The 22,292-nt window shown below is 41.4% G+C and overlaps 1 long non-coding RNA gene across 1 annotated transcript in view; it reads right to left on the bottom strand.

The window, feature by feature from the left end:
* LOC138751339 (uncharacterized) overlaps positions 1-22,292 on the bottom strand; it is a 65,686-nt gene that overhangs the window by 31,749 nt on the left and 11,645 nt on the right. The window lies entirely within an intron of this gene.

The following is a 22,292-nucleotide window of genomic DNA, read 5'->3' as shown; positions in this document are numbered from 1 at the left end:
TACCAGCACTCCTGATGAAGTGACTAGAGCGCCAGAAACACCCGAAGCCGTGACGAGCAGTATTTCCGATGCCAAGAGTGAACAACCGAGAAACGACGACAATATCGCAGGCAGGCCGAAACGAAACCGGAAAGCGCCCAAACGATACGAAGACTTTGTGCCATAGTTTAATAAGAACTTTGGGACAGTATTTTAATCTTATATCATCAAGGGCATGTATGAGTGCTGTAGGAAGTAAATTTTATGTAGTTGAGTTATAGTATTACCATTAGTTACGATGTTTGTATGTTTCCGAGGGATATTGGTAAGTGAAGGTAAAGTTTATTTCTGATTAAAGGAGGGATGTCATGATAATGAATATGTATGAGATGTACCGGAAGTCACGTGGTATGAGAGAGAGATAAGAGCACAAGCAGGAGAACAAAGGAAACGGGAGAATAAAAGCCACTGAGAAGTTTACCTGATAAAACTTGTGTTTAATGTTTTATTAACTTCACATTTCGGGCCACAAATGTGACAGTTATGAAACTCCATCTGGAATACTTTGTAGAAGTTTGGCCTCTCCATGTAAGGAAATTGAAATGGATATTCTGCCACTATGCAAACTCTGACAATTAATTACCATTTGTATTAGCAATCCAGTTTAGGGCAATTATGTTTAATTGTTTTTTTTGTGTAAAGGCACGGACAGTTGACATGTGGTGTGTTTTTATTGTGGTTAAGGCTCATTCATGGGTCACACAAAGATATGTTCAACAGCCCCATCAATTATGTTCCTAGTGATTAGAAATTACATTCAGCAACGTCCCATAAATGACTTTTAGCCTGCTCACAATTGTTGCTGACAAAGCACAGATCATTTCATCAAGATTTCCTCCAGGTCTTTCCACAGAGCCATGGAAAACCTTTTGCATTTTGTTTAGGACACAGGATAGATGCATCATTTGAGTCCAATTGCTTAAAATTTTTCATGCAAATGATGTCATCTTCAAAAGAGGATCGTGGCCTGCTTCATTTGTTTGTCAAAGAGTTCACTTTAACTAGTCATATCAAAAAGTTGCAGGTATCTACCGATGGAGCCCTACTTATGATGTCCCAATATATGATATTTCAAAGTTACGATGGTTCTGATCTTGCGTTTTTCTCAGCGAAATCTCATGGGTTTTTTTCGGTAAATCTCACGTTTCAGTTTGGCATAATCTCACGTTTTTTCAGCAAATCTCGTTTTTTCGGCAATTTTTTTTCTGGCAAAATCTCACATTTTTTGGCTAAATCACATCTTTTTGGTAAGTCTTGCTTTTTTTCCCAGCAAATCTTACATTTTTCCGCCCGATTTCAAGTTGCAATAATTTCAACTTACAATACGCGTGCCAGAACCAAACAAACCCTATTGTAAATCGGGGTCTACCTGTAATTTCTTTCATGTTGACTTTAGAGTAACTGGGTTTATTAGTGTATGGTCTGATCAAATTTCACCTCCCACCTCACCTCATTGTTAATGTCCCAAGGATTTCAGATTGCACGGTCCATCGATTCTGCCCCACATACCTACTCTCAACCAAAGAATCATCACTTTCTTTGACTTGCTGTAACATTACACCCAATGCTTTTGTTTTGTTATTGCTCTATTTGCTACACTTAAGTATGGATTGACTTGATTAGGTAGGATGCAAAACAAAGTGTTTCACGTGTATCTTGGTACATATGACAACAAACAATTCTGTGCATTTTATTGCCAGCCCCTGATTCTGCACTTGACTCTTGATCTGACCAACAAATGCCCTTAACTCCATCGTTTACCTCCACCTACACTCTCTTTTATATTCCTGTTTACTAAAGCAAATAACGTAGGAAAAGGGCATTCTTTATTGAAGGCAGAGAATGATAAACTATTAGAAAAAATACATCATATGTTAGACATAGTCTTAAGGCTACACCGACCATTCAATACACAACACTGATGAATGCCAGACATGTCCTGATCCTCTCACCTGCATCCCTTCTCTTTAAACTATAGATCAACTGGCTTCCTTCACAATGCATGATCCATTGCAGTGGCTTAACCACTGGAGGTGAGGGGGGGTTGGAGTACAGGGGAGATGTCACTCCCCCTGAGCACATTCTTAAAAAGTGGTGCCTTTTGAACTGTGTGCTCACTGCTCAGTCTCCGGTGATGCGCTGGTGGGCTACCACCAAACCCCAAAAAATCATTGTGGCCTGCCATTCAACCAATAGACCATCTGGTATGTGTCATGGAGCCTTTTTTATGTGCTCGCTCGCCATAACATTAGAAACTGGCTATGCCCCTGATCCAATGTGCATGACTCTTTATGCCTTAAATGAGACAAATGTCACTGTTGCAGGGATATGCATGATTAAGGTGTGTGAACCACTTTAACCTGTATTTCCATGAGGTGGACAATTTCTGATGTACCAGATCTTAACTTTGATGGCTTCAAAGTTGAAGTTTCATTCTCTTTTCTGCCCTGAATCATTTCCTGTCTCAATAGCAGGGCTCTCACCTCTAAACCAGAAGATGTCAGATAACAAGCATGCCTTCTGGGTGTGGATAACTAGGGAAAGTGTTGAATTTCTCTCGGGGTTGGGTCACATTTTTATAATACATAAAATAACATCGTGCAGAGGACAAACAGCACTTTCCCTATCTGCCAAAACTTAATTGCACATGAGCCCCAAAGCCTTGTCCATTTGTTTGCAGAAATTATTTCGTCTGGTGGCTATATCATCATATTACTGTCCTTTAATGAAAACTTGTGTTTCGAGAGAAATACCATGGAAAGAAAAATAGGTGGGAAGTCGGGGAATGAAGTGCAAGATGGAAGTGGAGCTGCTTAGTAAGAGAGAAGGTCCAGCCAGGGCTGATTGTGGTTTGACATGCAGGTTGGTCAATAGAAGAAGGAGAAGCCAAGCCAAGGTGGATGTAAGCTGTGATGGCAGATTGTCCAAAAGGCAGTCAGTGTCCTTGAACTCATTCTATAGTTGATCTCAATCTTCTGCTTAATGCCTACCCCAGTGTTCAATTCTAGGTTCATTTCCACATAACGTCAAGACATGAATTGCATGCCACTAACATCCATGCAGATGCCCATTATGTTGGATAGAATGTGCATTGTTGGAAGTCAGAAATAAACCTGAGGTTACCTGTTGGTTGAGATTTTAACCAATTGCCTAAAAATTTTGTATTATCTGAAGAACAAGATAAGTTCAGCCCATATTCTGATCAACATCTCCCTTGGCCAATGTCATCGAAATAGTTTGTGTTTGTGGCATTTTGCTCTGTAAAAACTCTCTCGCAGTTAAGCTTGAAAAACTGTGAAACATTAGATGATACTGAGGTTGTAACAGCTACCATTTAAATGCAAGCTTTTGTATCTTGAATATATATTTCATTTTTCCTCCAATTGTTGCTGTTTAAAGTGGGAATAGGTCAACTCGAAAGCCCCAATTCCATATCCCAGGGTCACATTTCTGGCAATGTTGGTCTCTAATAACAGGTCACTTTCACGTCCCCTATCATTTGCAAACCTATCAGGTTACTTTGGAGTCAGAAGCAAAAATAACAACGTCAATAGATAAGATTGTGATACATGCAGTTAAAGGCAATGTCAAGCCTGGCATTATGGCTGATTGAATCTTTTAATTTTTTTTAATTTAAAATTTAATTTTTAAAAATTAAATCATAATTTTTAAAATTAAATTTTAAATGTTTAATTAAATTTTAAATTTAGACATACAGCACGGTAACAGGCCATTTCAGCCCATGAGCCTGTACCGCCCACTTAACACCCAATTAGCCCACACCCCCGTACGTTTTGGAAACCGGAGCCCCCAGTTGCTGGCACTGTAAAGGCAATGTGCTAACCGCTATGCCAACCATGCACCTTTTGAATCTTTGATTACTTTGAATGTAACCAAGGGAGAGTGGGAAGAAATAAGACAAAGGGATTCAGGATTGGGGAGAAAGAGGCAAAGTAGACCAAAGGAGAATTGGCATTTTTATGACTTTATCACCAAATCAGTGCTTTAGAGAAAAAAAATACAATTTTAAAAATGCTTCTTTGCGTAGTCCTCCATGCAACCCTCAAAACTCTGCAAGAATTTACAGAAGAATTGCATGCTTTCCATCCGTATTAATGAATGCTAGTCAACGGAATCCTTTAATTTTGGTTGATATTGGTCATTCGGAATTTCACCATAACCCAATATTAATTGACAAATGATGTGAAAGTTTATCCAGTGCTAGTCAGCCAGAATTAATTGAGAAAATAAGACCATGGATAACACATCTCCAAAACAATATTCTGTTGTCACCTTTCACAGCGGGACACTTAATGATAGCAGAAATGTGCAACAGTCCTGAAAGAAGCAACAGGCACAATATTGGTATGTTGACAGTGAAGAATCATCAGTCACAAATAAGAGGTGTTGTCACTCCAGATAGAGAGCTTACACTCGTCTCTTTTATGTCATTTAATCAGGCTTATGTGTTCAGAGAAATGTCCATGAATTTTCCATGGAAAAAAAATAATCTGACCAAAGTGCAGAAACACTGATTACGATAAAGTCAACTCCCCTTGACGTGGTGGAGCACTTGAGAACTGAATTTCACTTCTGTGCAGTTGCGATTCTGGCTGCAGAACACAAGGATTTTTGGTCGCTTAGGGGCAAACATAGAATAAACTTGGAATAATTTTGTGAGAATTTGCAACTGATGAGGTCACTTTGCTATGGGGCTCACTGTAATAGTAACAATATCTATTAATTTGCCGCACATAGAATCTCACAAGCAGCAATTAATTTTCATGATCCTAAATTATTGATTTGGCCAGATCACTGGATAGAAACCTCTGCCCTTCAAAACAGCACCATGAAATCTCCCATCATAAAGGAAGTAGATTTAACATCTAAATACAAGATGGCAGTTTCAACACTGTCGCATGTTTTTGGGTGTTAACTTAGATTCTGTCCCCTAGTCTCTGGAGTAGGATTTGATGCAAAGGGCTGTGTAACCACTGACCTGCAGCTAACACTGGCTCAACTCTTGCTTTTGGGTCTGTGTCGGGTGAACAGGAGGCTCACTCTGCTCTAATGTATTCATTCCTGGTACATTGAACTGGATGAGAGCAGCTCCCTGCTGTCAGAAACCCAGAATGCAGTGTGTTTAACAATCAAAATGCAATGAATTTTAAATCCCGCAGTTTAAACCTGGGACTGTAAAGAAATAATTGAGCAATTTATTTGTGGCTTTTTTTTTAACTGAATCATTTGCACTTTTGTCTCATTATATGGAGAACTGCTGGTGGCTGATCGAACCACATCTCTGCCTGAATCAACATCTGAAGCTAAAGACAGGATACTAAAATTTAAATTTAAAAAAAAATTAGACATACAGCACGTGTAATAGGTCCTTTCGGCCCATGTGCCCATGCTACTCAATTACACCGAATTGACCTCCAACCCCCAATATGTTTTTAAATAGTGAGAGGAAATCAGAGACCCTGAGGAAAACCCATACGGGGAGAATGTATAAACTCCTTACAGACAGGCGTGGGATTCGAACCCTGTTCCTGATCACTGGCACTGGCGTTAACCACTGCGCTAAACGTCCTGCTCCTATGTTAACAGTACTCTGCCGTAGAGACTCAGCAGGTCAAGTCACATCAGAGAATCCACAGAGTGGAAACAATGAGAGAGGGACACACAGAACTACTGTCAAAGAGAAGAGGACAACTCCTTCAAAGTCAGCATGCTTTGTAGTAATGTGGAGACACATGTGGAGATTGCAGATACTGCAATTACTTACCAGCAGGATCTACAAATTAACTCTTTTGCAATTCGTGTACTACCACCTTGAGTCTCTTGCACAATGTTATTTAAATAATGCTCTGATTTCCTTCCAAGGTGGATGATCTTACATTGTATTCCAGTTTTGTTTATTTTCATGTAGAAATAAAATAAAATAACATTTCTGAAAAGTAGCATTAGATTACTAATCTAAATTTGTTTAAGAGTTGTGGGATTGCTGGAGGTGATTGGTAATCTCTTTTTCTTCTCTTTCTTGTGCTGTTGCGGGCACCAAGCTAAGCTCTTGGCATCTCTTTGAGTGCCTTTGCAACAGGCAAAATAAATGCTTGAACCTTGAATCCAGAGGGAGTCTTTGGAGAGTTATTTGAATGTTTTGATTTCATAAGGAAGATAATCCACTGTCACCAAAATCATTTTGCCTAAATTGAATCCAGCCCCACACCAATGTGAGTGAAGCTTGATATTCCTTTAAAGTAGCTGAGCAGACACACAATTGTATCAATAAAGAATAGAAAGAATGTCAAGAATGAACATAGGCATTGTTCAAGAAGAAAGCCCACCATTGCTTTCAAAACATAATTAAAAAAATAAAAATCCAGCCTCAAATCCGAGCTTATTATTTTGATAACTTATGTTCGATTTAAAGTTTTTGATACCTGGAACTACCAGATATAAACAGTTCTGTGATGTAAGGTCCTTGTCTAATTTTAAAAGCTGGTAGAATTTCTATTTCTCATGATGTCAGTCATAATTTTGAAAATGAAAGTGTAACAAATGAGCAACGATTAACCTGTTGTGGCATAACAGGTTTTGTCATTTGCAAGATTGGAAATTAGAACCACATGATGGATGTTAAGCTCTATGATTCATCTAAGTTCTTAACAATTTTTAACAAATATTTTGTGTCTATTTTCTCTAGTGGTTCTCCTCTGCAGAGTGTACTCGTGTAGATCTCAGAGATAAAATGTAGAGGGGTGACACATACCCTGCATTATAGGGTGGTCATTCCAAAGGAGGACATGGTCATAGGTTACCATATATATCTCTAGATAGATAGATTTATGCACGCACATACATACAAACAGTGTGTTTGCATTGCATTTTTTGGTTTTGCAATACTGTTTAATTTAAATTATATTGCAAAATCAACAAATGCACATAGTGTGTGTGTGTGTGTGTGTGTGTGTGTGTGTGTGTGTGTGTGTGTGTGTGTGTGTGTGTGTGTGTGTGTGTGTGTGTGTGGTAGTATATGGTAACCTATGACCATGTCCTCCTTTGCAATGGCCACCCTACCTGCACCTGATAATAAACAGTTCAATCCAATGGGAAAGACTGCCAGGAGCAGTGGTGAAAGCTGATACCATAGTAGTGTAAAAGAAGGTTCTAGATAGGTACATAAATATGCAGGGTATAGAGGGATATGGATCATGAGCAAGTAACAGAGTTTTAGTTTAATTTGAGTATCCTGCTTGGCTCAGGCATTGTGAGCCGAAGAGCCTGTTCCTGTGCTGAACTGTTCTGTCTTTGACATAATTCAACCTTCTGCCCAATCAATTCAGATTAGTATATTCTACTTGGGCTTCCTCCTATATTTTATCACTTGACTTCATCAGCATAACCCTTTCCACCCTTCTTCCCTTCTTTGTGCCTCTGACCTTCCCTTAAATTGATTTATATCAGTCCTCTTTTAATGAATTTTATGTTCAAACCAACCATTCTCAATAGCCCACCTGGGGGAACAGTACATTTATGTCAAGGCCTTGTTTTCTTTTCACATGACTGCTAGTCATGTAGCATAAATATATTTTTATTTGTTTTTTTTTAATGTAGTCAGTGGGAGAGAAGTTATTTGTTCATCCACCATTAGTCACTTTAAGATTGTATGCAATGTGTCCGAAAATGACTGGTCAAGCCAATTCAGGCACGGAGTGGCCTAGCACATGTTGGACAACGGACATGTGTAGGCACTGCAGTTGTAGGGCTGGTGGCTCTGGTGGAGGGGAGAAGTACAGGAGAAACCAAAGCTTGACTGCTTCAAAGGGAAACTTTGAGCAGAGTCCCGGGGTGGGGTGGGGGGTGCATAACTGATAAAAAGATTGGCGATGTCTATTCCAAACATTCTGTGGATGAGAACATTCATTCTTCAAAGTAAAATGAGTGATAGGAGCTTGGAACGAGTTCCCATCTTAAATGGTAAATGCAGACTCAATTTTTACATTTAAGAAACATTTGGACAGAATGGGAGGGTAAGAGGGATATGGTTTGGTTTCAGGTCAGTGGGACTAGGCAAAATAATAGTTTGCCAAAAACTAGAAGGGTCAAAGGCATTGTTCTTATGCTACAGACTTCTATTCCATCTTGAAGACTGTTGATAAATATATCTGGTTCTGTATCAGTGCAAGTGAAACACTAAAGTCAGCAGGTACTTTAGCATATGAGGTAAAGATATATGATGAATGTTTTGGGCCTGAATCTTTCCTCAAGGAATGAGTAAGAAGCAGGCAGGTGAAAAGGGAAGAATGGAATGAGGAAGAGAACAGACCAACAGACAAAAGGACTTAATTGGATAAGACAATTTGGGTCTTCAATGCAAACGGACATATCCTGCAATCTGACCAGACTCTGCTCGTGATATCCTGGATGCTAGATGCAGCGTGTGTCTTTGCATCCCCTTATGCCCATGAATCTGCTTGCTGAACTTCTGTCAGATTAGACATGGCACAAGAGGTTGTAGATCAGTGGTTCTCAACCTTTTTCTTTCCACTCACATACCATTTTAAGTATTCCCTATGCCATCAGTGCTTTGTGATTAGTAAGGGATTGCTTAAGGTGGTATGAGGGCGGAAAGAAAAAGTTTGAAAACCACTGTTTTAATCGTACCTAATTGACTTGTTATGTGCATGGTTTTATAACTCCAAAGGAAATGGGCCAAGTTTTCTCAAGCAAAATATTTCAGTAATAATTGGGTCTATAGCAGTGATTTTCAACCTTCCCACTCACATACCACCTTAAGCAATCCCTTACTAATCTCAGAGCACCAATGGCATAGGGTATGTAAGTGGAAAGGAAAAAGTTAAGAACCACTGAGCTAGACACAGGGGCAAAGTCCAATTTGATCTGTGAGCGCGACATCAGAGCAGTGAAGATAAAGCAATACATCCATCCAAATTCTGTTCGGCTCAAGGCCTATAATGGACAGCACATTGAGATGAAAGGCACATTTAAACTCAACGTGAAAGTTAAACATAAAGAGCACCACCTCATGTTTGCAGTAGTTCCAGATGGACATGACTCACTGCTTGGTGACAAAGCATGTGAAAAAGTAGGCCTAGTCAAAAGGGTGAATCAGATTAACAGCACCAATGCACAGAACAACATAGATTTCCAGACACCTTCAAGGGGTTAAAGAAGAAATGCACAGCCAGTAGTGTGCCCCATGGTGGGTTCTAGCACCACCAAAAGAAAAGCTCAAGTAGGAACTCGACTGAATGATGGCACTAAGGGTCATAAAGAAAGTGGAGTATGGGTGAATTAAATGGTATGTGTCAAAAATAAAAATGGTGACCTACACGTGTACATGGACCCAAAAGACTTGAATACCAATATAAAGAGGGCACATTATCAGATTCCAACCAGAAATTATGTTACAAAAGAGATGGCCATTGCAAAGTTTTTCACCAAATTGGATGCATCCCAGAGCTTCTGCCAATTAAAACAGCATGAACGTAGCACAAAGTATTGTACATTCGATACACCTGTCTGAGGATGCCTTTTGAAATTTCCTCAGCTCCTGAAGTGTTCCACAGGACAATGGAGCACATTGTAGAAGGAATAAATGGGGTACACGTATACATGAGTGACATAATTTTATGGGGATACACAAAGGAGCAATGCAACAAGAGGATCATCAAAGTGCTACAACACATCCAAAAGTATGTATTAAACAGAGCAAAATATCAGTCAGGTGTGAGGAAAATCATGTTTCTAGGGAGATAGCTGTTGGAGGCTGATTTTCTTTTTCTTTGGCTTGGCTTCGCGGACGAAGATTTACGGAGGGGGTAAATGTCCACGTCAGCTGCAGGCTCGTTTGTGGCTGACAAGTCCGATGCGAGACAGGCAGACACGGTTGCAGCGGAAAATTGGTGGGTTGGGGTTGGGTGTTGGGTTTTTCCTCCTTTGTCTTTTGTCAGTGAGGTGGGCTCTGCAGTCTTCTTCAAAGGAGGTTGCTGCCCGCCGAACTGTGAGGCGCCAAGATGCACGGTTTGAGGCGATATCAGCCCACTGGCGGTGGTCAATGTGGCAGGCACCAAGAGATTTCTTTAGGCAGTCCTTGTACCTTTTCTTTGGTGCACCTCTGTCACGGTGGCCAGTGGAGAGCTCGCCATATAACACGATCTTGGGAAGGCGATGGTCCTCCATTCTGGAGACGTGACCCACCCAGCGCAGCTGGATCTTCAGCAGCGTGGACTCGATGCTGTCGGCCTCTGCCATCTCGAGTACTTTGATGTTAGGGATGAAGTCGCTCCAATGAATGTTGAGGATGGAGCGGAGACAACGCTGGTGGAAGCGTTCTAGGAGCCGTAGGTGATGCCGGTAGAGGACCCATGATTCGGAGCCAAACAGGAGTGTGGGTATGACAACGGCTCTGTATACAATTATCTTTGTGAGGTTTCTCAGTTGGTTGTTTTTCCAGACTCTTTTGTGTAGTCTTCCAAAGGCGCTATTTGCCTTGGCGAGTCTGTTGTCTATCTCGTTGTCGATCCTTGCATCTGAGGAAATGGTGCAGCTGAGATAGGTAAACTGGTTGACCGTTTTGAGTTTTGTGTGCCTGATGGAGATGTGGGGGGGCTGATAGTCATGGTGGGGAGCTGGCTGATGGAGGACCTCAGTTTTCTTCAGGCTGACTTCCAGGCCAAACATTTTGGCAGTTTCCGCAAAACAGGACGTCAAGCGCTGAAGAGCTGGCTCTGAATGGGCAACTAAAGCGGCATCATCTGCAAAGAGTAGTTCACGGACAAGTTTCTCTTGTGTCTTGGTGTGAGCTTGCAGGCGCCTCACCCCAAGTCCAAAGCCCGCTGCGCAGCTCAGACGGTAAAGTCCTCCTCAGCGACAAGATCTCCATCCTCAACCGATGGTCAGAACACTTCCAATCTCTTTTCAGTGCCAACCGCTCAGTCCAAGATTCCGCCCTGCTCCTGCTCCCTCAACAGCCCCTAAGGCTAGAGCTGGATGAGGTCCTCACCTGGGATGAGACATATAAGGCAATTGAACAACTGAAAAGTGGCAAAGCAGCAGGTATGTTGGAGGCTGATATGGAGCCAGAAAAAGGCAAGTTGAAAACAATTCTAGACATGCCCAGACCCATTAACAAAAAGAGCATATTGAGAGTGTGGGGAATGGTCAATTTTATTTGTAAATTCATTCCAAACCTGTTTTACAAAATATTGTACCTGAGGAAGTTACATGACAAATGTTAATTCAAGTGGACGGCCAACCATAAGGAAGAATGAGAATGACTGACAACCATTCTAATTACAGAACTGGTGCCTTTGACATTCTTTGACCCATCCAGAAGGCCAAGATATCTACAGATGCTTCAAAAGATGGAATAGGTGCTGTACTACTTCAAGCTGTGGAATAAAATTGGAGGGCAATTGCGTATGTATTAGGGACGATGACCACATCTGAATGTCAACATGCACAGATAGAGAAAGTGTCTATGGACTCGAGAAATTTCACAGCTCTTTGTATGGTCGACCAACATTCTTGGAAGAGATAGACCACAAGCCATTAATAGCCATAATCAAGAAAAATCGCAGTGAGATTTCTCCTCGAAACCAAAGACTGATGATGAAGCTACAAAGTTATGACTTTGATTTGATGACATATTGTGCTGTCTGATGCATTGTCCAGGACAATCACAAAGAGTGAAGCACGAGTGAAGCATCTCCAAGTAAACCTGATCACTGAGTCTCTTCCCGTTTCTGACTTGAAATCCAAGTAGATTACAGCGGAAACAGAAAAAGACATCGTTCTACAGAAGATCATCAAGAATATGAATGAAGGATGACACAGAGGTGAATGTCAGCAAATCCTCAACATCAGAGCAGAGTTGAGTGTTGTCAATAGGCTTCTACTCAGTTAGAGCAGAATTATCATTCCACAATCACTGCGAAAAGATATGCTGAAAAAGTTGCTTGAGGGCCACCTTGGAATTGAAAAATGCAAAAGGAGCGCCAGAACTGCTGTTTATTGGCCAGGGATAAATGCTGACATTTGACAGAATGGTCTCAAGCTGTGAGATATGTCTGAAACATCAAGCAAAGCAGCCAAAGGAGCCCATGATCATAATTGAATTAACAGAGGAACCATGGCAGAAAGTTGGGTCTGATATGTTCCACCTGGATGGAAAGAATTACCTGTTGGTTATTGACTATCTATTGAACTATCATGAGATTGCATTGCTTCCTAACAGGTCTGCTGCCTGCATGATCAAATATATGAAATCGATCTTTGCAAGACATGGAATTCCTCAAATTATCTACAGTGACAATGGACTATGCTACAGTTGTAGACAATTCCAGAATATAATTTTCGACAGTCAAACAGTAAAGCAGAAAAAGATTCACATAGATAAACACCTGCGCAAGAAAGCACAAGACAGTGGCTCAGATCCATATCCAGCTCTGTTGAGTTATGGAGCTTCACCACTTGAACGTAGAATGTCGCCCACTAAGCTCCTGATGCACCATAGACAATGCACCACACTTTCTCACTCTGCAAATCCAAACAAAAACAGAGATGTCTAATGGACACAAAGCCATCTACAAAGGAGACAAAAAGCAAACTATGACAACTCAGCAAGAAGCTTAGGGTCACTGGCACAAGGTGATACAGTGAGCCTTGGAGATTCCAACACCTGGGACAAGAAAGCCACTGTTCTGCAGGAAGTAAATCCAAGGTCCTACACTGTTGGCACAGAGAATGGTCAAATACCAAGGAGGAATCGAAAGAGTCTGCTGAAAATGCAAGTGGTGCTGCAAGAACAGACAAATGCAGATGATCCAATCGTACCACAACACAGGAAACACCACCAATGCTAGACAGTAATGGACCAGCAGAGCTGACATATGCACCTGCGTTGAGAAGATCCAAACATGTTATCAAAGCACCCGACAGGCTGAATCTATAAAAGAAAAAGAACTGCACACTTAAAAAGTTTGTGTTGTTGATTTACATTTTTTGAAATTTAGACATACAGCATGGTAAAAGGCCATTTTGGCCCACGAGTCTCTGCCACTCAATTTACTGATTTTTGTATTGATGTATGTGTTTAACTTTTAATTGAAATGAATACTCTATTACTAAGTAATGTGCTAGATTGAACATTATTAAGGAAAGGGGATGTGATAATTCAAGTTAGTGATCCTCCTGACCTCTAGAGGGCATCAGAGACAAATGTTCCACCTTGGGGTTAGATGGAAAATGGATGCCTCACGAGATCGTGTTATTAATAAGTATAATTAATACAAAAGAACATGTTTCTTTATTACAATGAAATAAACATCAAATTCATGGCATATGCTCGGTTTTGTGGGCCACTGGGGACAGAATGAGAGTCCATGTCAGAGACTTAGTCCAATAAGCCAGCAGAGCCATGGTAGGAGTTCACAATGGAGACTCAATCCTGAGGGTCGCTGAGGCCGAGGTGGAGTCCTGTATTGGAGGCTTGGTCCTGACGGCCTCTGAAGTTGAGGTGAAGACACATTTTTGAGGCTCGTTCCATAGGCCACTGGGGCCATGGTGGAAGGTGGTGATGGAGGCTCAGTTTTCATTATCAGTCTAACCCTAGCTCTCTTGGATCACATGAAATATCTGTAGATTTCTATTACAATTATCTCATCAGATGGGGCAGGGAGGTTCTCCTCACACTTTATAAAAAATGGTCAGACTTCAGCTGGAGTAGATATGCAGTTCATGACTCCATAGTATAGGAAATCTGTGGTAGTGCTAAAGAGGGTATAGAGGAGATTCACAAAGGTGTTGCATGGGACTGAGTGTTTCCATTATAAGGAGTGATTCCAGAGGACAGAAGGCACTTAGGAGACTGCAGATGCTAAAACTAAACACAATCTGCAGGAGGAACTCTGCAGGTCAATCAGCATCAGTGGGAGATAAAGAATTGTCAATAAGCCTTTGCATGGTGAAACCCCACATTATAGCCAGCTCAAGTTAAAAAAAAGTTGATTTTACCTTTTATGGTGACGACCTATAAGGTGGATCACGCGGTCCTTTTATGCAGAGCTGAGTCGGGAACTGTTTTCAAGAGCTGAAGGAGGTGGGGTGAGTGGTGCAGTAATGCCACCCGCCAGCATGACCTCAAACATATGCACCAAGAACGGAAAGTGGCCTATACTCAAAAATTACGGCTGAAAAGCAGGTAAGAGCGCAAGTGGAGATCTGTGCAATCAGTTTAAGGACTCAGGCAGATCTCTTGCGCAACGTAATAGTCTCTATTAACCATATGAGTTTTTTAAATTCATGCTCCTGGGTCGCGGGCTGATGTTGTCATCGCGATGTCATCATCCCTACCCTTTGTAGCCGCTTTCATTTTATGGAGAGACTTCACTCCACCTCTGAGTGTGCCCCCTGGGCAGATAGAATCTGGAGCATACATGAGCAGTCCATCCGCCTTCAGGCCTTTTACGTACATAAGTGCAGCGATGTAAAGGTGGAGAATCTCCCTTTACCTTCCCTTTTTCTCCATCAAAGGGCCTTCTGGTTCATCTGGAACCTACTGCCTCAAAAATAGTCCACATTTGGGCTCCGGACAGAAATTTGAGCAGCTGGTTTATATTCCTAGAGGTGTGTCTTCTCTATGTACAGCAAAGCCCTATTTAAAGTTGTGTAAGGTTGAGGGACGCTAATTGCTCAGAACAATGTGATCTGCTTATTGTCATGAGATTAATGATAACCCCACCCGATAGAGTTTGTCTCTTTAAAATGCTTTTAACAAATTCAAAGATTTGCTTTAGCAATCCAGAGCAGTTTTTTTACTTCAGCTTTTATAAATTTGGTGCCTTGGGCTTAGCTTAACTCTGATTGAATACTTGATAATTTTGAGTGAGCTGTTTATGATGTGTTTCTGTTGATTTGGTGACTCACGGATGGCATTGCAGCTGATGAGAACATTCAGTTTGTAGTTGGCAACTCTGGTAGATTTAACAGATAACTTGTGGTTTTATTTGTATTTAGGATATTTGAATTAGTGTTTTGTCATTCTTTAGATCTTTCCCTACTAGATTGTAATCAGGGTAAATTGAGGTAAGCAATAAAAAGATATATTGTATACAATGAATATAGAACAATAAAACATTAGAGCACAGTAACAGAGCTGCAAGACCTCCAACATAATATGCTGCATTTGGTGTACTCCGCATTGCCTCCATTAAGACCAGATGTAGATTTTGTGACCACCTTCCAAATATCTGCACTCTTTCTGTTGGTCCAAACTCCCAGTAGATAACCACTTTAAATCCCTTCACAATTCTCATGCAGAATTGTCTGTCCTTGGGCCCATCATTCTCGAAGTCTGGCCAAAAATAAACTTGAGGAACAACACATTACATTTTCTTTTAATTTAGACATGCAACATGGTAACAGGCCCTTGCCGATCAAGTACACCCAATGGACCTGGTACATTTTGAAGGGTGGGAGGAAACCGGAGCCCCGGGAAAAGACCATGCAGACATGGGAGAACATTTAACCTCCTTACAGACAACGCAGGATTTGAAACCTGGTCCTGATCACTGGTACTGTAACAGCATTGCATTAACCACTATGTTAACCATGCTGCCCTCCTGGACAGCCTTAAACCCAATGGCAAGAATCTCTATTGTTCTAATTTAAGGTAAATCCGAACTCTATTCCACTGTTTCCGTATCTTAAACAACCCCTATTCTTACTTTTCTCTCTAACCTTCCCCCTCTAAGTGGTCCTTTCCTCTGTCTCTTTGGCTCCTCCACCTTCTGTCCAATACCCTATCACCTCTTAGTTCATCCCCAGGTTTTTCTAATCCTTGAGTTGATATCTCCCTTTCTCGCTTGAGTCTTGATAAAGGATTCCAACCTTTGAGAAACCATTTTCACCCATGGATGCTGCTTGACTAAGCTCTTCCAGCATTTAAAAAACACACACACACACACACAATGTTGGAGAAGCTCAGCAGGTCAACCAGTATCCGCATTGATAAAGATATGTAACTGTCGTTTTGGGCTTAAGTCCTTCATCATTGGACACTGTTTGACCTGCTGAGCTTCTCCGGCATTTTGTGTATTTTTTATTCGAACCACGGTGTCTACCAAATTTTGTGAAACAATTAAGTTCTTCCAGCAGCTCTTTTTTTTTTGCCAAACTGAAACACTGCTGCTTGCACATTATATGTATCCCTCTATTTCAAGTGTCTGCAAAGTGGTCGATATTGGACCCTGGGGGCCGATGAGATTATTCAAGGGGGTGATAATTGCCTTGGGGTTGAAAGGGCATCAGTTGAACTTTTGGGGTCGAAAGCAGGGATGTATCTACGGAAAATCACACCTATGATAGGGATGGCCAACCTCTTGCGAGAGTTGGCATTGGGGGTCATCCTCTCATGGGAGCTGGTCTTGGTGGCCGCCATGTTGTATTTAGCTTCGGCCATCTAATAAGTTGAGAGCAAACGGGAGGACCAGGAATGGTGGACAGCTAGTGCCGTCAACCCCCCCACCCATGTCAGTGCTGCCATCCCATCCACCCTGGACACACCCCACTGTCATACAAGGAACACTTTGATGTCTGGGGGTAGATGAGGGAACAAGGACTCCATGAACAGGTTGAAAAGGTTTGGGGGCCCCTGCTTTATTTCATGAATTTCATGAGTTTCCTGGAATCTTTTAGATAAGTTTACAATAGGTTTATTTGACACATTATGCCTAGTATAGCAACAAAGTTTGAGGGCTTTCCTTTGAATATAATTTTATAGATCAGTGGTTTTCAAACATTTTGTTTCCACTCACATGCCACCTATGTGGTGCTCTGTGATTAGTAAGGGATTGCTTAAGGTGGTATGTAAGTGGGAAGGGAAGGTTGAGAATCACTGCTATAGACCCAATTGTTACTTAAATATTTTGCTTGAGAAAAGTTGTCATTGGTCCATTTCATTTAGAGTTATGAAACAGTCCACGTAACGACTCAATTAGGTACGATTGAAACAGTGGTTTTTCAAACTTTTTCTTTCAATCCTTTACTAATCACATAGCACTTATGGCATAGCAATTACAAGGTGGTTGTGAGTGGGAAAAAAAAGTTTGAAAACGGCTGTTATAGATTGTTCCTATTTCTTTTAATGAACAGAGTAACAATATTCGCTACTCTCCAGTCTTGCCCTGCCACTGGTGGGAATACGAAGATCCCCAAGTCCTCAGCACTCTCTTGCCTCTTTCAATAACCTGGGAGTATCCCATCAGGCCATGGGGACCTATCCGCCTTAATGATCTTCAGGAGACTCAGCACCACCTTTTCCTTGATCTTAAAATACACTGGCTCAGTTAGCATTTTTCACACTGCTCTCACTACATGCAGTTCTCCTTGGTGAATACCATTGCACAGTGCTCATTTGGTACCTAATCCTCCTTCATACAGAGAGTGGTGAGAGAAAGGAACAACTACCAGCTAAAGTGGTGAATGGTCAATTTTAGCATTTGAAAACATTTTGGACAGGTACATAAATGGGAGGGGTATGGAGGAGGCCTGGTCTAGGTACATGAATGGGAGGGGAATGGAGGGCTGGTCTGGGTACATGGATGGAAGGGGTATGGAGGAGGGGGCGTGGCAAGATGGCGTAGAGGGCAGACGTGTGGTTCCACCTTCCCCCAGTTAGACTTCTAAATACCAGACTTTAAAACATGTAAAAGTGGTTAAAAATAGTATCTACAGATTTTGGAATAGTGAAGGATTGAAATGGCTGCAAACATGAAAAAATCAAAACCTCAATTGCAAAAGAAACTACCTTACAAAAATGCTGAAGAATTAAGGCCTACCTATCAAGTTGAAGCCACAGAGTCATCGACTGGAGCCCCCAAGCCTCAGAGGACTCCTGCTCGGTTAAGTATTACGCCAGCGCTGATTATGCATCCGCAAGATGGTGCCAGTTCAATGACAAGCTCGGCTGGTTCTGACTCGCTCACCCTTGAGTCTGGGCGCGCGGGCGGATCGGCCGAGTCAGGACAGACCCACAAACCTGCAACATTGCCTGGTGGTCCGGGGGCGCGCAGTGTAGCATCAGAAGACGCACCTGCGTGGTCGGTGATTCTGCCGGGCATCCTGGGTCCGTGAATTATTGGATAAGGTGTGGGCTGTGGGGGAGCCCGAGCGAATGTGGGCTGACGAGGTCGGCACGCTGTCGTCGGGTGTCCAAACTCGCAGCCGCACCGGAAGAGGAAGAGATCTCAACTTTATTGGAATTTACACAGGAAAATTTGGGGACTGGCATTAGAAAAGTTAGGCCTCAAAGGGAGGTGATGAAACCTGGACTGGATTCTTGGTTTACAATCTTGGAAGGAATTGCTCATCAAATGGAAAAAATGTCAATGCAGATGTCTGTTCAGATGACTCAAGGATTTATGGAAGTGAAAACCAAAATGAATACTATGTGTGAAGAAATGACTTTTATGAAGCAAGATCTTCTTCTTTGGCTTGGCTTCGCGGATGAAGATTTATGGAGGGGGTAAATGTCCACGTCAGCTGCAGGCTCGTTTGTGGCTATCAAGTCCGATGCGGGACAGGCAGACACGGTTGCAGCGGTTGCAGGGGAAAATTGGTTGGTTGGGGTTGGGTGTTGGGTTTTTCCTCCTTTGTCTTTTGTCAGTGAGGTGGGCTCTGCGGTCTTCTTCAAAGGAGGTTGCTGCCGCCGAACTGTGAGGCGCCAAGATGCACGGTTTGAGGCGATATCAGCCCACTGGTGGTGGTCAATGTGGCAGGCACCAAGAGATTTCTTTAGGCAGTCCTTGTACCTTTTCTTTGGTGCACCTCTGTCACGGTGGCCAGTGGAGAGCTCGCCATATAACACAATCTTGGGAAGGCGATGGTCCTCCATTTTGGAGACGTGACCCACCCAGCGCAGTTGGATCTTCAGCAGCGTGGACTCGATGCTGTCGACCTCTGCCATCACGAGTACTTCGACGTTAGGGATGAAGGCGCTCCAATGAATGTTGAGGATGGAGCGGAGACAACGCTGGTGGAAGCGTTCTAGGAGCCGTAGGTGATGCCGGTAGAGGACCCATGATTCGGAGCCGAACAGGAGTGTGGGGATGACAACGGCTCTGTATACGCTTATCTTTGTGAGGTTTTTCAGTTGGTTGTTTTTCCAGACTCTTTTGTGTAGTCTTCCAAAGGCGCTATTTGCCTTGGCGAGTCTGTTGTCTATCTCGATGTCGATCCTTGCATCCGATGAAATGGTGCAGCCGAGATAGGTAAACTGGTTGACCGTTTTGAGTTTTGTGTGCCCGATGGAGATGTGGGGGGGGCTGGTAGTCATGGTGGGGAGCTGGCTGATGGAGGACCTCAGTTTTCTTCAGGCTGACTTCCAGGCCAAACATTTTGGCAGTTTCCGCAAAACAGGACGCCAAGCGCTGAAGAGCTGGCTCTGAATGGGCAACTAAAGCGGCATCGTCTGCAAAGAGTAGTTCACAGACAAGTTTCTCTTGTGTCTTGGTGTGAGCTTGCAGGCGCCTCAGATTGAAGAGACTGCCATCCGTGCGGAACCGGATGTAAACAGCGTCTTCATTGTTGAGGTCTTTCATGGCTTGGTTCAGCATCATGCTGAAGAAGATTGAAAAGAGGGTTGGTGCGAGAACACAGCCTTGCTTCACGCCATTGTTAATGGATATTACTGTATATTACTGTAGATAAAAGTGATTTTAGTAGATGTATAAAATCAGTGGATTTTCATCCATGTACCCAGACAAGATAATTTTAAAAAGATTGAAGAAGCTTTTTTTGAATGTAAGAATCAAATGGAGTGTAATAGAGAAAAAATGGAATAAGTGGAGGATTCTTTTGCGAATTGGGGGATTCAGAAGAAGGAATTATTGAAGAAGATTGATTTATTAGAAAATCAAAGTTGAAGAAATAATGTAAAAATAGTAAGTCTTCCAGAAGATATAGAAGGTTCTGATCTGGTAAAGTTTTTTAAGAAATGGATTCCTGAGGTGTTGGTCTGGAGTTAGATCGGGCACACAGAGCATTAAGGAAGAAACCATTTCCAGGCCAATCACCATGAGCAATTCTGATTCGCTGTTTGAAATATCAGGATAGAGAAATGATATTGCGAATGGCGGTGCAGAAAGCACGGCAAAACGAGGCTCCAATGATGGTTCAAAATAACAGGGTGGTTTTTTTATGCAGATTTGAGTCAAGAAATTATTAGAAGGCGCCTAGAATTTAATTCAGCTAAAGAAGTATTGTGGTGAAAGGGATATAAATTTGCCTTTCGTTATCCAGCAGTATTGAAAGTTTTTTTATGGGAACTTTCGATCTCAATTCTTTGAAAATGACCATGATGCATTAATCTTTGCTAATGCATTGCCAGATTTATGAGGAAATGGACGATCGCCACCATTGTCACCTAAGAGGAGGGTAAATGGCAATGGAAATGGGAAGAATGGAAAACATGGAAAGAATGGGAAAAAAGTTGAATTGACGCAAAGTCTTTTTGATATTGAGGACCCGGAACAATCACTGGGACTGGAATCACTGGGTTAACTGTTTTTGTTTAAGTACTTTGTGAAAGTCTGACTGGGGGTGGGGGTGGTGGATGACACTGAGACCTTTAGTCACCTGTCACTCGTGGGTTTTACCACACCCAGATTTTTAGGAGACTACTACTTTTTAGTAGTTTGTTTTGGGATTGTTGTTTTTTTTCTTTTTTTTGGAGTTTTTATATAGGGGGGATTAGAATATTAAGGGAATTAGAAGGGGAGCATTATTTTATAGTAGTCAAATATATTATTAGATTAAGAAATGTCTAATTTGAATTTTGCAACTTTTAATGTCCAGTGCAAACGTGTTTTGGCCTATATAAAAAGAATAAAAGTTGATATTGCTTTTTTGCAAGAAACACACTTGACCGAAAAAGAACATTTGAAATTGAAGAGAGAGTGGGTTGGTCATGTGTTTTCTTCATCTTTTAATTCTAAGGCGAGGGGTGTAGTGATTTTAATTAATAAGAAATTACTGTTTGAATTGGAATCGTTTGAGGGTTTTGATGGTTAACTGTAAAATTTTTGCTGAATCATGGACTTTGTTAATATTTATGCACCTCATGTAGATGGTGAACGGTTTATGTCGGAGGCTTTTTTATTGCTTAATCAGGCCAATAATAATATTTTGGTTGGGGGAAATTTTAACTGTGTTTTGGATCCTTTATTGGATAGATCTCCGAAAAGTATAAGGAAATCAAAGGTGGCGATACAAATAGGAGCGTTGATGAAAGATTTGAATTTGGTTGATGTTTGGAGGAGAGTAAACCCTACAGAGAAAGACTTTTCTTTTCATTCATCTAGACATGATTCATTTTCTAGAATAGACTTTTTCTTGATTTCGGCGCATTTACAGGATAGAGTATTGAATAGACCATTCCATGTTATTTTTCTCCTGTGTAAGTCCAGAAGTGGTGCAATCGTCTTACAGATGGAGGTTCAACACAATGTTACTGAAGAAACCAGAGTTTATAACTTTTGTTAAGGAGCAGATTACTTTGTTTTTGGCTGAGAATGTCAATTCAGTATGCGGTAATTTTGTATTGTGGGATGCTTTGAAAGCATATTTATGAGGGAAAATTATTTGAAACAAATTACTGAGTTGGAAAAGGAATTTCAGAAAGATGTTACAGAAGATAAAAAAAGCTGCTTTAACGAAGTTGAAGTTACATTATAATACATTACAAACTTATCAGTATGAGCATTTAATTTATAAGCAACTTTATTATGAATTGGGTGAGAGAGCTCATAAGGTACTAGCATGGCAGTTAAAAACAGAACAGACATCCCAAACTATTAATGCTGTGAAAAAAAACTCAACAGTTACTTTTAAACTCAGGAAATTAATTACCAGTTTTATTCATGTTACCAGAAATTATATACTTCTGAGGGAAAGCAGGATGCTGGTCCTATTGAATCTTATTTATATGAATTAAATATACCTGTTTTAGGGGAGAAGGAGGTTAAAGAATTGGAAGCTTCATTCACGGATTTTGAGATTAAAGAAGCTTACAGGAGATGCCGAATGGAAAGTCACCAGGAGATGATGGATTCTCAGTTGAATTCTATAAAGTATTTTACGAAGATTTATCTTCTGTATTTGGAGATCTATTGCTGCAAGTAACTGAGGAGCAGTTGTTACCAGAATCTTGTTCGAGTGCTATAATTACT

This window comes from Narcine bancroftii, chromosome 1 (genome assembly GCF_036971445.1).
Source record: "Narcine bancroftii isolate sNarBan1 chromosome 1, sNarBan1.hap1, whole genome shotgun sequence".
In the NCBI taxonomy this organism is placed as follows: domain Eukaryota; kingdom Metazoa; phylum Chordata; class Chondrichthyes; order Torpediniformes; family Narcinidae; genus Narcine; species Narcine bancroftii.
The sequence above is the reverse complement of the archived record's forward strand: the minus strand, read 5'-3'. Positions and strand labels throughout refer to the sequence as shown.